The following is a 12,646-nucleotide window of genomic DNA, read 5'->3' on the forward strand; positions in this document are numbered from 1 at the left end:
TGTCTTTTAGGGGAGTCATTCAAATGAAATGAAAACGGAATCACAATTATTGGTGCCTGTCCACTCATCTGCCACTAGAAATGCATCTGAACAAAGCTATACTTTGTTTGCATTTTCTTATGACATGAAGAGCTATGATCTCTGCTCACAGGGAATAGCCCAATGTAGGCTGCTTCATATCTGATATGTGGATTTTGTATGATGTTGGTTGAGTGTTGACTTAGCTGGTAGAGACATGCATTTATTGGTTTTCTCTTTTATCCAGTGACACTGTGATTGCCAGGGATCCTGTGAGGTGATGGAGATAGGTATTCATTATTGATTATGGAGAGAAATGTTCTTGTAGGTTTTGCTTCCATTATCAGTGTGGGTTTCCATTTCAAGGAGATAAACCAGTTTGGCTTTACAAGATGTTCCTTCTCGTTGGGTCTGTCTTTCCATATCTTTTTTTGTTGTTCTTGTCACAGCCTTAGTGTATATGAGAGTGTCTGGTGGGGAGTGGTGAGCTCAATCATAGCATTTAGCTATGGTGACACTGGTGAGACATGATAAGTCAACACAGAGCTTATACTGATATGTCTATACTCTCCACCCAGATAGCTTCTCAGTGTTACATTATTTTTATTTATTTATTTATTTTTTATTTAAGAAAGGATTAATTAACAAAACCATAGGGTAGGAGGAGTACAACTCCACACAATTCCCACCACCCAATCTCCATAACCCACCCCCTCCCCTGATAGCTTTCCCATTCTCTATCCCTCTGGGAGCATGGACCCAGGGTCTTTGTGGGTTGCAGAAGGTGGAAGGTCTGGCTTCTGTAATTGCTTCCCCGCTGAACATGGGCGTTGACTGGTCGGTCCATACTCCCAGTCTGCCTCTCTCTTTCCCTAGTAGGGTGTGTCTCTGGGGAAGCTGAGCTCCAGGACACATTGGTGGGGTCTTCAATCCAGGGAAGCCTGGCCAGCATCCTGGTGGCATGTGGAACCTGGTGATTGAAAAGAGAGTTAACATACAAAGCCAAACAAATTGTTGAGCAATCATGGACCCAAAGCTTGGAATAGTGGAGAGGAAGTGTTAGGGAGGTACTCACTGCAAACTCTAGTGTAGTTCTGCTTTCAGGTATATATAAGCTCTCTCTCACAGAAACTGGTGTATATCTAGGTTATGGGACTTCGTTACAAAGTGAACCACCTGAGATGAAATTAGAGTGTACTATAAAAGGAAAGGTCTCACCCGAGTAATGAAGCTGAAGGGTTGTCATTCCACATGTGAAGTCTCTGGGCACAGTCTGAGGTGAAGCATGTTGAGGTGGCAATTGTTGCATTGGTTAGGTTGTGATCGGCGGATGCAATATTATTTGGTATGGATTAGGAGAGGCATACGGGAAAGTGGGCCCTATCCAAGGGTTCCAGGATTGGGGGAAGTAGGGGCTCTATAGCGGAGATGTGAGGTTCCTGCTGTCTTAGGGTTCAAAAAGACAATCGATAGTTAATGTTATCATCACATTATTTGGTAATTGGGTTAACTTTGAAAAGTCCTTTTGTTATGGTTTGCTGTACAGTATCCAGTATCTTGTATATAGCTGTGCTATTGGAAGCTTCTAATCTACTTGGTCTAGGCTTTTGAGAGAGTCCGCATATCAAATACACAGCCTATATATTAAAAAGATTCAGTTTGTGTTTTGAAAAACTTTGAGACATACAATTGATTTTCCCCTCTCATATTAATTAACTACTGATTTATGTGTCTACATTTTGCTAGGAGTGTACATAAACACCATTCCCACCACCAAAAGACTGTGACCCATCCCTCCTGCCCATTCCCACCCCCCACTGTCCCAGGAAGCTGCATGTCTACCCCTCACCACAGGGTTTTTACTTTGGTGCCCTACTTACAATTTGGTCAGGTCCTGCTTTTAGTTTCCCTTTCAGATCTTCTTACTCAACTTCTGTTGATGAGTGGGATCATCCCATACTCATCTTAATCTTTCTGATTAGCTCACTTAACATAATTCCTTCTAGCTCTGTCCAAGATGGGTCAGAGAAGGTGGGTTCATTGTTCTTGATAGCTGCATAGTATTCCATTGTGTATATATACCACAGCTTTCTCAGCCACTCATCTGTTGTTGGGCACCTGGGTTGCTTCCAGGTTGTAGCTATTATGAATTGTGCTGCTATGAACATAGGAGTACACACCTCTTTTTGGTTGGGTGTTATGGAGTCCTTGGGGTATAACCCCAGGAGAGGAATTACTGGATCATATGGAAGGTCCATGTCTAGCCTTGTGAGAGTTTTCCAGACTGCTCTCCACAGAGGCTGTACCAATTTACATTCCCAACAGCAATGTAAAAGGGTTCCTCTGTCTCCACATCCTCTCCAGCATTTTTTGCTGCTGTAGTGTTAACATTATTTTAAAAATCATTCTCGGTGTCAGACAATGAGGAGAAAATCAGACAATAAGATGGATTTCATTACTTTTTTTTTTTTTTTGTCAAATCACACTTTAGTTTCTTGTTAGCAAACCTCTTTGCTAGCCTATGAAGAAGAAATGCCACATAGTGATTTTTAATCACAGTATCTGCATGAATCACAGGATATTCCAGTTGGTTTTAGTTTCTGTTCATGAGAGAAGAATAAACTCACCCATGCTGGGGTATGCTGCTACTTTTTGAGGACCTTTTTAACCTCTGGACTAGTTGAGAAAAGTCTAACTTCCTGGGGAAGAGAAATTCTTACCTTGTTCAGGATAAAAACTGCCTTTCAGTAACTTGGCATCAATGACATGAATGAATACATCATTTAGCAAAACTGTTGAAAGTAAGTGTGTCAAACTCCCTCTCTTCATGCTTGCTGGACTTTTTCTTGATTTTTTAAAAAATATTTTATTTATCAGTATTTGTTATTTATTTCATAGTGACAGACAGAAATTGAGATGGAAGGGGGAGGCAGAGAGGGAGACAGACACCTGCAGCATTGCTTCATACTTGTGAAACTTTCCCCCCAATCTCCACAGGTGAGGACTGGGGGCTTGAACCCAGATCCTTGCACATGGCAACAGGTGTGCTTCACCAAGTGCACCATCACCCAGCTCCCTCTTTTTTTTTTTTTTAAGCAGGAGTTAAGAGAAGGAAAGACACTACAGCATTGCTTCACTACTCATGAAGCTTTCTTTCTGTATGACTTTCCCATGCGGTTGCTGGGAGCTTAAATTCAGTTCCTCAAGCATGGTTAAAGTATGTAGGTGATCTCTCTCCCTGCTCCCATGCAGCTTACTGATCTCTTCTTCAAAGAGAGAGCTTGGCTCTGTCCTCTGATTTCACAAATGAAAATATTAAAACTTGGCAGGATGCTGGATTTTGCCCAGAACTAAAATCAGGATACTTGCATTGATTGCATGTGTTGGCCTCCATGTTCCTCTTCTTTCAAATTCTTTTTTTCTTATTTAATTTTTTTTATTGAACTCATTGAGGAAGGATGTTTTTTATTATTATATGCTATTGGCTTCACATTTTGATGTTGATTCCAGCATTCAGTGATTTATTTATTCAGCAGGCATTTATCTTACCCCTAAGGAGTGTATTGGGCTTTAGAAGTAAGGAAATGACTGGCTTAGTCATTGAGTGAGGGTCAGCCTCCCCCCCGGGGGGGGGGTCCCAGAAGGCCATGGGTGAGGTATCTATCATAGAGGTAGTGCTTGGAGCTGGGTAGTGGCTGAGTGCAGCAAAGGCCCATCATCCCTGTGGGATCAAAGGACCTCTCACTCTGGCTGCCGGCAGTGATGCCCTGCCAAAAGCACTCGGCTCTCAGCACTCATCAGAGGAAGAAGGTCACATGCCCATGGCCATGCCCCCTTTCTGCGGCACCTCACATCAAAATGACTGATGTTCATGGATTCTTTCCTGAGAAATTCAGCTCACACTTTGCAGGTTGGAGCACTGAGTCTACCTTGGATGAGCTTAACTCAGCACAAGCACTGAAATAAATGGTAGTCAGTAGCATTGTACAGTCACATTTATTCCATCCCAACTGGGAAATGCCATCTCAGATATGGAACTCTATAGCCAGTAGCTACAATGGTGAAATTATGCTTTATTAATCTTTATATATCTTTTATTTGTGATAAATAGTAGGTTATAAGATTTTAAGATTACAATGTGTAGCTCCACACCATATCCACCACCAAAGTTCTGTATCCCCACCCTCCCACTTCCCCAAGATGACCATCATAGTCCTCACAAGTCATAGAAACTACTTGCTAGAAAGTTGCTTTATTATTTTTTAAGTCCCTGAGTATCCAATCTCTAGATTCTACATGAGTGAAACCATCAGTGGTTGTCTTTCATCTCTTTACTCATTTTGCTATCATGCTTAATTTTTTTATATTTCTTTATTATTTTTTAATTTGACAGGACAGAAAGAAGTGGAGAGGGAATGGGAAGATAGAGTGAGAGACACCTGCATCCCTGCTTCACTGCTTGTGAAACTTCCACCCAGCATGTAGCGACTAGGAGCTTGAACCTGGACAAAGTCATGCTTTAGATCCCTCGTTTTCTGTGCAAAGGTTCCCTAGATGCTCTTGTTTTTCCTATGGATTTGAATTTGCAAGGCTACAGGATTCAGTAGAAGCAAAGTGCATGTGCAAAGGTCAGGACAGGGACAAGGAAATTGCATGCAATGAGCTGAGCTAGTGGGTTGCATTTTATTTGTTCATTCTTTCATTGCTTTATTTTGAGCATTTGGTAGGCCCCCACTGTGCAGAGGGATTTATAAGATGCCATTGTTATCTAAATCTGTGCAGAATACAGCACCTGCCTTCAAGGAACTCACAGGCAAGTCTGACCGAGTCACAGTCTTATCCACTAACAGCAAAGGAGTATGAATAAACACATCACAGGTCTTCCCAGGCCCATCCAATTTCCCTGAGAAAAGATGGATGTGAAAAGAGAATTGATAAGTTCTGGTCGTGTCCAAGTGACACATTTTGTACAAGGATGTTTGTTTAGGGGATTATTTTCTTTAAATAAATCTTACATTATTTTACTCTTAATAGAGACTGAGAGAAATCAAGAGAGAGAAAGGGAGGAAAGAGGAGAGAGGAACAGAGAACCTGCAACACTGTTTCACCACTTGTGTGGCTTTCCCCCTGCAGGTGGGGGCCCCAGGCTTGAACCTGAGTTCTAGAGCATGGTAACATGCACTCAAGTGGGTGTACCACTGCCCAGCCCTGAGTAACTATTTCTTAAACACTTCTGTTCCAGGCATGAGCCTGAAGCTTTGCTCATGTGAAAAGCAAAATAATTTGGGCCCCAGAGAAGTGGAATCACTTCTCGTCCTCACAGAACACCTGCACAGCAGAGCTAAAGCCCAAACCATTTGCCTCTGGAGTCTGTGCTCTGACTGTCCTTTCCTGCCTCTTTTCAGGCTCACAGTTGGGCTGGAGAAGGATCTGTGTCATCGTTCAGGTGTGGCCACTGATCATGAGCCATCCATGACCCCCAAGGGTCATAGTTTGACTATGCAAACACTTGGGAATCATACCTGATTTTGTCAATTTGAGGAAGCTGTTGTGGAGGTGTTAGGCCAAGGTCAGGCTTGCTAGCTGAAGAGAGGTTCAGGGAAGTGAGGCCCTTAGCACACAAAACCATCAACAGTGGAGTAGACAAGAGCGAGAGCGAGAGCGAGAGCGAGAGAGAGAGAGAGAGAGAGAGAGAGAGGTGTGACATGGCACTGCTAGCTGGCTAGTTCCTGCTTTTATTGTTTTCTTTATTGTCAAGGGAGTCCACCAAGGTCACCAGGCCCATTCCATCAGTCCCGCACAACCTTTATGCCTTCGGCTTACATCAGACACATCACGTCATTTACATGAGGTGCATAACTTTATTTACAGGAGATGCATCCGTAGGTGTAAAAGGTGCTGAGTGCACAGCATGAGCCTTGAGCTAGCAAAACAGGAGCTACCTTGGGCTCCAAGGGCTTTTGGAAGCAAGCCACACTGAATGTTCAAGGCTGAGTCTTGTTCATAAGGATCAGTACCTTCCCTTTCTGAAAGCAAATCATCTTTTTTTTTAATTTATTACCTTTATTTATTGCATAGAGACAACCAGAACGAGAGGGTAGGGGAGATAGATAGGGAAAGAGAGAGACACCTGCAGCCCTGCTTCACCACTTGCAAAGCTTTCCCCCTGCAGGTGGGGACCGGGGCTTGAACCCAGGTCCTTGAGCACTGTACCATGTGTACTCAACCAGGTGTGCCACCACCCGGTCCCAGCAAATCATCTTAATGCAAAGTTCTGGCCCCTAAACAGGTGTAGTCAGGCTATCCAGTGCCAGTGAGCATCAGCCTGCTGGCACCCACAGCACCACCGTGCAAGCGGCTAGGTCACATCACTGGCTGTTGAAGATGCCCATAAACTCACTGTGGGCTAGTTATAGCTAACAATGTTAAGCACTTACTTTGTGCCAACCACTCTGTTAAGCACTTTCTGGGTAAACAAACTCATTTAATCTTCACAACACTCCCATGGAGTAATTACTGTTAATGTCTCTATCTTAATGATTTGGGAATTGATGCTTAGGGAGACAGAGTGGCTTGCCCTGAGCCTCCACTCTTAAGTGGGAGGACTGGGATTTGAACAGTGTCTGACTCTAAATGCAAACTCTTTACCAAGCACCCTTTTACCCTTTGTCATGTTCAGTTCTCAATGTAATACCCTTCACTATGCACTCCTTAGAAAAAGAATCGGTGGGGGTTGGGCGGTAGTGCAGCGGGTTAAGCGCAGGTGGTGCAAAGTGCAAGGACTGGCTTAAGGATCCCGGTTTGAGGCCCCCGACTCCCCACCTGCAGGGGAGTCACTTCACAAGCGGTAAAGCAGGTCTGCATGTGTCTATCTTTCTCTCCCCCCTCTGTCTCCCCTCCTCTCTACTTCTCTCTGTCCTATCCAATCACAACAATAATAATGACGACAACAAGGGTAATGACAAGGGCAACAACATGGGAAAAATGGCCTCCAGGAGCAGTGGATTTGTGGTGCAGGCACCAGGCCCCACCAATATTTCTGGAGGCAAAAGAAAGAGAGAAGGAAGGACAGAAGGAAGGAAGGTAGGTAGAGAAAGGAAAGGAAAGGAAAGGAAAGGAGGGGAGGGGAGGGGAGGGGAGGGAAGGGAAGGGAAGGGAAAGGAGGGGAGGGGAGGGGAGGGGAGGGGAGGGGAGGGGAGGGGAGGGGAGGGGAGGGAAGGGAAGGAAAAGGAAAGGAAAGGAAAGGAAAGGAAAGGAAAGGAAAGGAAAGGAAAGGAAAGGAAAGAGAATCAGTAGAGCTCAGAATGTGTTTGAAGTGATCAAAGTTACTCACTGCAAGAGTTCTAGGTAACTATAAAAATCCATTGAGGGGGAGTCGGGCTGTAGCGCAGCGGGTTAAGTGCAAGTGGGGCAAAGCACAAGGACCGGCATAAGGATCCCGGTTCGAACCCCGGCTCCCCACCTGCAGGGGAGTCGCTTCACAGGCGGTGAAGCAGGTCTGCAGGTGTCTATCTTTCTCTCCCCCTCTCTGTCTTCCCCTCCTCTCTCCATTTCTCTCTGTCCTACCCAACAACAGTGACGACAACAATAATAACTACAACAATAAAACAAGGGCAACAAAAGGGAATAAATAAATTAAATAAATAAATTAAAAAAAAATAATAAAAAAATCCGTTGAGGGTTGGAAAGATAGCATAATGGTTATGCTCAAGACTTTGATGCCTGAAGTTCTAAGGTACCAGGCTGAATCCCCAGCACCACCATAAGTCATTACTGAGCAGTGCTCTTGAAAAGAAAAAAATAAAAGATCCGTTGATAGAAAAGTTAAACCCAAGACATTCAGAAAATAGAGGCAGGGGGTAAAAATCAATTTTTCTCAAAGTCTGAAAAATAAAATTTGATCTTCAGGACCAGTGAGATAGCTCACTTGAATGGTATGCTCCTTTGCCCCATGTGTGACCCAGGTTCAAGTCCTGCCCCCACCTCATTGACGGAAGCTTTGGTGCTATGATCTCTTTCACTCTCTCTTTCTGTAATTTTGCATTCTCTGACTACCTGAAAATAAAAAAAAAAAAGGACAAAATTTCATCTCCAAAAATCCTCATCATCATGTGACTTCCCAGAATATCACAAGAATAAGATGGACTCAAGGTTCCCCAAGGACATTGTGTCCATGGCCGGTTACCTCTCTGACTTCTCTCTACCAAGATGAACCAGGAACTATGTCAGTGGAGTATTCATGAGAAATGTATAAGGTATCTTCCTTCTTTTCATTTCCCATTTTTCTCTGAGGACTCCTGGCCATGTACAAGATAATGGAGGACATTGTTTACCTTTTACTTTTTATTTTGATAAGACAAATTGAAAGGGGCTGGGGAGATAGAAAAGGAGACACCTGGAGCAGTGCCTCACTGCTTGTGAAGATTTCCCACTGTAGGTAGGGACTGGGGGCTTGAACACAGATCCTTACACATGGTAATGTGTACAGTCCACTGTGTGCCACCATCTGGCCCCAGTGGAGGTCCTATATGTCAGCAACCAGACTGCAAACCATTACCTCCCCCCCCCATACAGTAGAGGGGGACGTAAACTTTCAAAGAGCTTTATAGTGAGTCTACATGGGAACAGCACCTTGATCCTGAAGGCATAAGAATAACACAGGGAAAAATCAAGGCCAGGGCTGCACTCTTTGCCATCTCTCACAGACACTTCTTTCTTCTCCGCACTGAGATTTGCCAAGCTCTTCTCCTGTGCTCCTAATGGTGAGAACAAGTCCTCCCTCACTGACAATTTTCATTGTTTGGCTTGTTAAAATTTAATTCCTTGTTGGTTTTCCACTTGGAAAATTCTAGCGGCCCTTCTATGATTCCCCCCACGCTTCTCAATGTTGCTTCCATGCAGAATCAGGAGCTAACATTTGCTTCTCTCCTTGCTGCTCACAGCTCTCACCTCTGACATGACAAGATGCTAATCAGTAGGGGGATATCGAGAACTTTATTCCTAGAAAAAGCTGTGCTGAGGTTTTTATCATTTCCAGATTCAATTGGAAGTGGCACTGCCTTCTCTTCCTTACCCTAACTTCCCTGAGGCTGGCCCCTGCTGATTTTTGTAAGATATCAGAGTGACCCCAGACTGACCTCAGATTCCCCCATAATTGAGTGCTGGATTCTGGATTCTAGGTCCAGCTGTAAACAGAGTTACGGGCACACTGGTTAGATGGTGGCACACCTGGTTAAGTGCACACACTGTAGAGTTACGGGCACATGTGGAGGAAGACATCTGGAAGGGAGATTTCAGGGCCAGGGAAATTGCACTTGAGAGAAAGCAGTCTGGCCAGGGGCTCTGGGGACTTAAGCCCCCTGTGGTCCTGCTTAGAGAAAATGTCCCATACACGGGCCTGAGGTTCACAAGTGACTGGTTGCAGACAAAAACTAAAAGAAACACTCAGTCTGCTCCTCAAACAGGCCAGACAGACTCCTGCCTTTGTTCCTTTGCTCTGATGTTCCCTCTGCCGAAACCCCTGTCCCCAGATCACTCTGTCTCTCTGCCATCCCTCCCTTCAAGTCTTTGTTCACATCTCATCTTCTTAGTGAGATTTTCCCTTTCATTTTACAACCCTAAGTACTGTTCTTTTATTTATTTATTTATTTATTTATTATTTAAGAAAGGATTAATTAACAAAACCATAGGGTAGGAGGGGTACAACTCCACACAATTCCCACCACCCAATCTCCATATCCCATCCCCTCCCCTGATAGCTTTCCCATTCTCTATCCCTCTGGGAGCATGGACCCAGGGTCATTGTGGGTTGCAGAAGGTAGAAGGTCTGGCTTCTGTAATTGCTTCCCCGCTGAACATGGGTGTTGACTGGTCAGTCCATACTCCCAGTCTGCTTCTCTCTTTCCCTAGTAGGGTGGGTCTCTGGGGAAGTGGAGCTCCAGGACACATTGGTGGGGTCTTCGGTCCAGGGAAGCCTGGCCGGCATCCTGATGACATCTGGAACCTGGTGACTGAAAAGAGAGTTAACATACAAAGCCAAACAAATTGTTGAGCAATCATGGACCCAAAGCTTGGAACAGTGGAGAGGAAGTGTTAGGGGGATACTCACTGCAAACTCTAGTGTACTTCTGCTTTCAGGTATATATTTTGCAGTAGTTTACGGATACGTGTGAACATATGCTCTCTCTCACAGAAACTGGTGTATATCTAGGTTTTGGGGCTTTGTTAGAAAGTGAACCACCTGAGATGGAATTAGAGTATACTATGAAAGGAAAGGTCTCACCCGAGTAATGAAGCTGAAGGGTTGTCATTCCACACGTGAAGTCTCTGGACACAGTCTGAAGTGAAGCATGTTGAGGTGGCAATCGTTGTGTTGGTTAGGTTGTGATCAGCAGATGCAATATTATTTGGTATGGATTGGGAGAGGCATATGGGAAAGTGGGCCCTATCCAAGGGTTCCAGGACTGGGGGAAGTAGAGGCTCTATAGTGGAGATGTGAGGTTCCTTCTGTCTTAGGGTTCAAAAAGACAATGGATAGTTAAGGTTATCATCACATTATTTGGTAATTGGGTTAACTTTGAAAAGTCCTTTTGTTAGGATTTGCTGTACAGTACCCAGTATCTTGTATATAGCTATGCTATTGGTTGCTTCTGATCTACTTGGTCTCGGCTTTTGAGAGAGTCTGCATATCAATTACACAGCCTATATATTGAAAAGATTCAGTTTAGAAACTAATCACCAAAATATATAAAGAGCTCAGCAAACTTAGCACCAAAAAAGCAAATGACCCCATCCAAAAATGGGCAGAGGATATGAACAAGACATTCACTACAGAGGAGATCCAAAAGGCTAACAAACATATGAAAAGCTGCTCTAGGTCACTGATTGTCAGAGAAATGCAAATTAAGACAACACTAAGATACCACCTCACTCCTGTAAGAATGGCATACATCAAAATGGACAGCAGCAACAAATGCTGGAGAGGTTGTGGGGACAGAGGAACCCTTTTACATTGCTGGTAGGAATGTAAATTGGTACAGCCTCTGTGGAGAGCAGTCTAGAAAACTCTCACAAGGCTAGACATGGACCTTCCATGTGATCCAGTAATTCCTCTCCTGGGGTTATACCCCAAGGACTCTATAACACCCAACCAAAAAGAGGTGTGTACTCCTATGTTCATAGCAGCACAATTCATAATAGCTACAACCTGGAAGCAACCCAGGTGCCCAACAACAGATGAGTGGCTGAGAAAGCTGTGGTATATATACACAATGGAATACTATGCAGCTATCAAGAACAATGAACCCACCTTCTCTGACCCATCTTGGACAGAGCTAGAAGGAATTATGTTAAGTGAGCTAAGTCAGAAAGATAAAGATGAGTATGGGATGATCCCACTCATCAACAGAAGTTGAGTAAGAAGATCTGAAAGGGAAACTAAAAGCAGGACCTGACCAAATTGTAAGTAGGGCACCAAAGTAAAAACCCTGTGGTGAGGGGTAGACATGCAGCTTCCTGGGTCAGTGGGGGGTGGGAGTGGGCGGGAGGGATGGGTCACAGTCTTTTGGTGGTGGGAATGGTGTTTATGTACACTCCTAGCAAAATGTAGACATATAAATCAGTAGTTAATTAATATGAGAGGGGGAAAATCCATTGTATGTCTCAAAGTTTTTCAAAACACAAACTGAATCTTGTCAATATATAGCCTAAGTACTGTTCTATGCCTCCCAAGCAGGTCTTTTGTTGTTCTCACCCTCTTCCTTCTCTTCCTCCTCCTCCTTCTCCTCACCTTCTCATCTTCCTTTTTAATGGCACTATCTTCTAATATAGTTGACAGTTACTTATCAAGATAGCACCCATGCCCCTCCATTCATTGGCCAGATCAGGGCCTCAGAGACATAGCTGACTTTCCCTGGTAATATTGTGTCTCTTTTCTGCTAAGACATAAAGGGAGACATCTGTGTTTATCTTGTTCCTGGTACATTCCCAGCACCTAGAACAGTAGCTGGGACATAGCACATGCTCAGTAAATGTTTGTTGCGTCATTGAACAAATGGAAGACATGATTCTTTTTTTTTTTTTAATTTGAATCTCTTTATTGCGGGATAAATGTTTTACAGTCTACAGTAAATACAGTATTTTGTGCATGCATTCTAGGTGATCTGAAGAGTGGGAAATAAGACACAAGAATTATGAAGGGTCTCAGGAATTATAGCTTTAGGCTTTTTGTTTTCGTTTTGCTTTTTTTTTCCCAGAGCCTATTGGAATATGGCTTAGAATCCCAAGTACAAAGAAGTTTGTTCACCTTTTCAGATCCAAGAGATTTTCTTTAGCTGTCGTGTGGGGGTAATCTAAAAGACAGAGCAGGAAAGTAGCACTTTTACAAGAAAGTTTTGGCAGAAACAGTGAGATATTTCACCTAGTAGAGCATTATGTTATGTGAGGTACTGGGTTTGAGCACCAGCACCACAAGGGACAGCACCCAGGGAGTAGTGCTATGATGTCTTCTCTTCTGTCTGACTGTCTGTAAAGTAAAAAGAATGAAATAAACTGGATAAGGCAAACTACTCAGTGATGGTATTACACATGGACAAGACCTTGAGTTCATTCTCTGGCATCAGGTATGGAG

General features: G+C 43.8%; 1 protein-coding gene across 5 annotated transcripts in view; it reads left to right on the forward strand.

The window, feature by feature from the left end:
• The window catches only part of LARGE1 (LARGE xylosyl- and glucuronyltransferase 1), a 705,604-nt gene that overhangs the window by 382,766 nt on the left and 310,192 nt on the right, over positions 1–12,646 (forward strand). The gene's annotated exons all lie outside the window — the stretch shown is intronic.

The sequence above is a fragment of the Erinaceus europaeus genome, chromosome 4, assembly GCF_950295315.1.
Source record: "Erinaceus europaeus chromosome 4, mEriEur2.1, whole genome shotgun sequence".
Classification (NCBI taxonomy): domain Eukaryota; kingdom Metazoa; phylum Chordata; class Mammalia; order Eulipotyphla; family Erinaceidae; genus Erinaceus; species Erinaceus europaeus.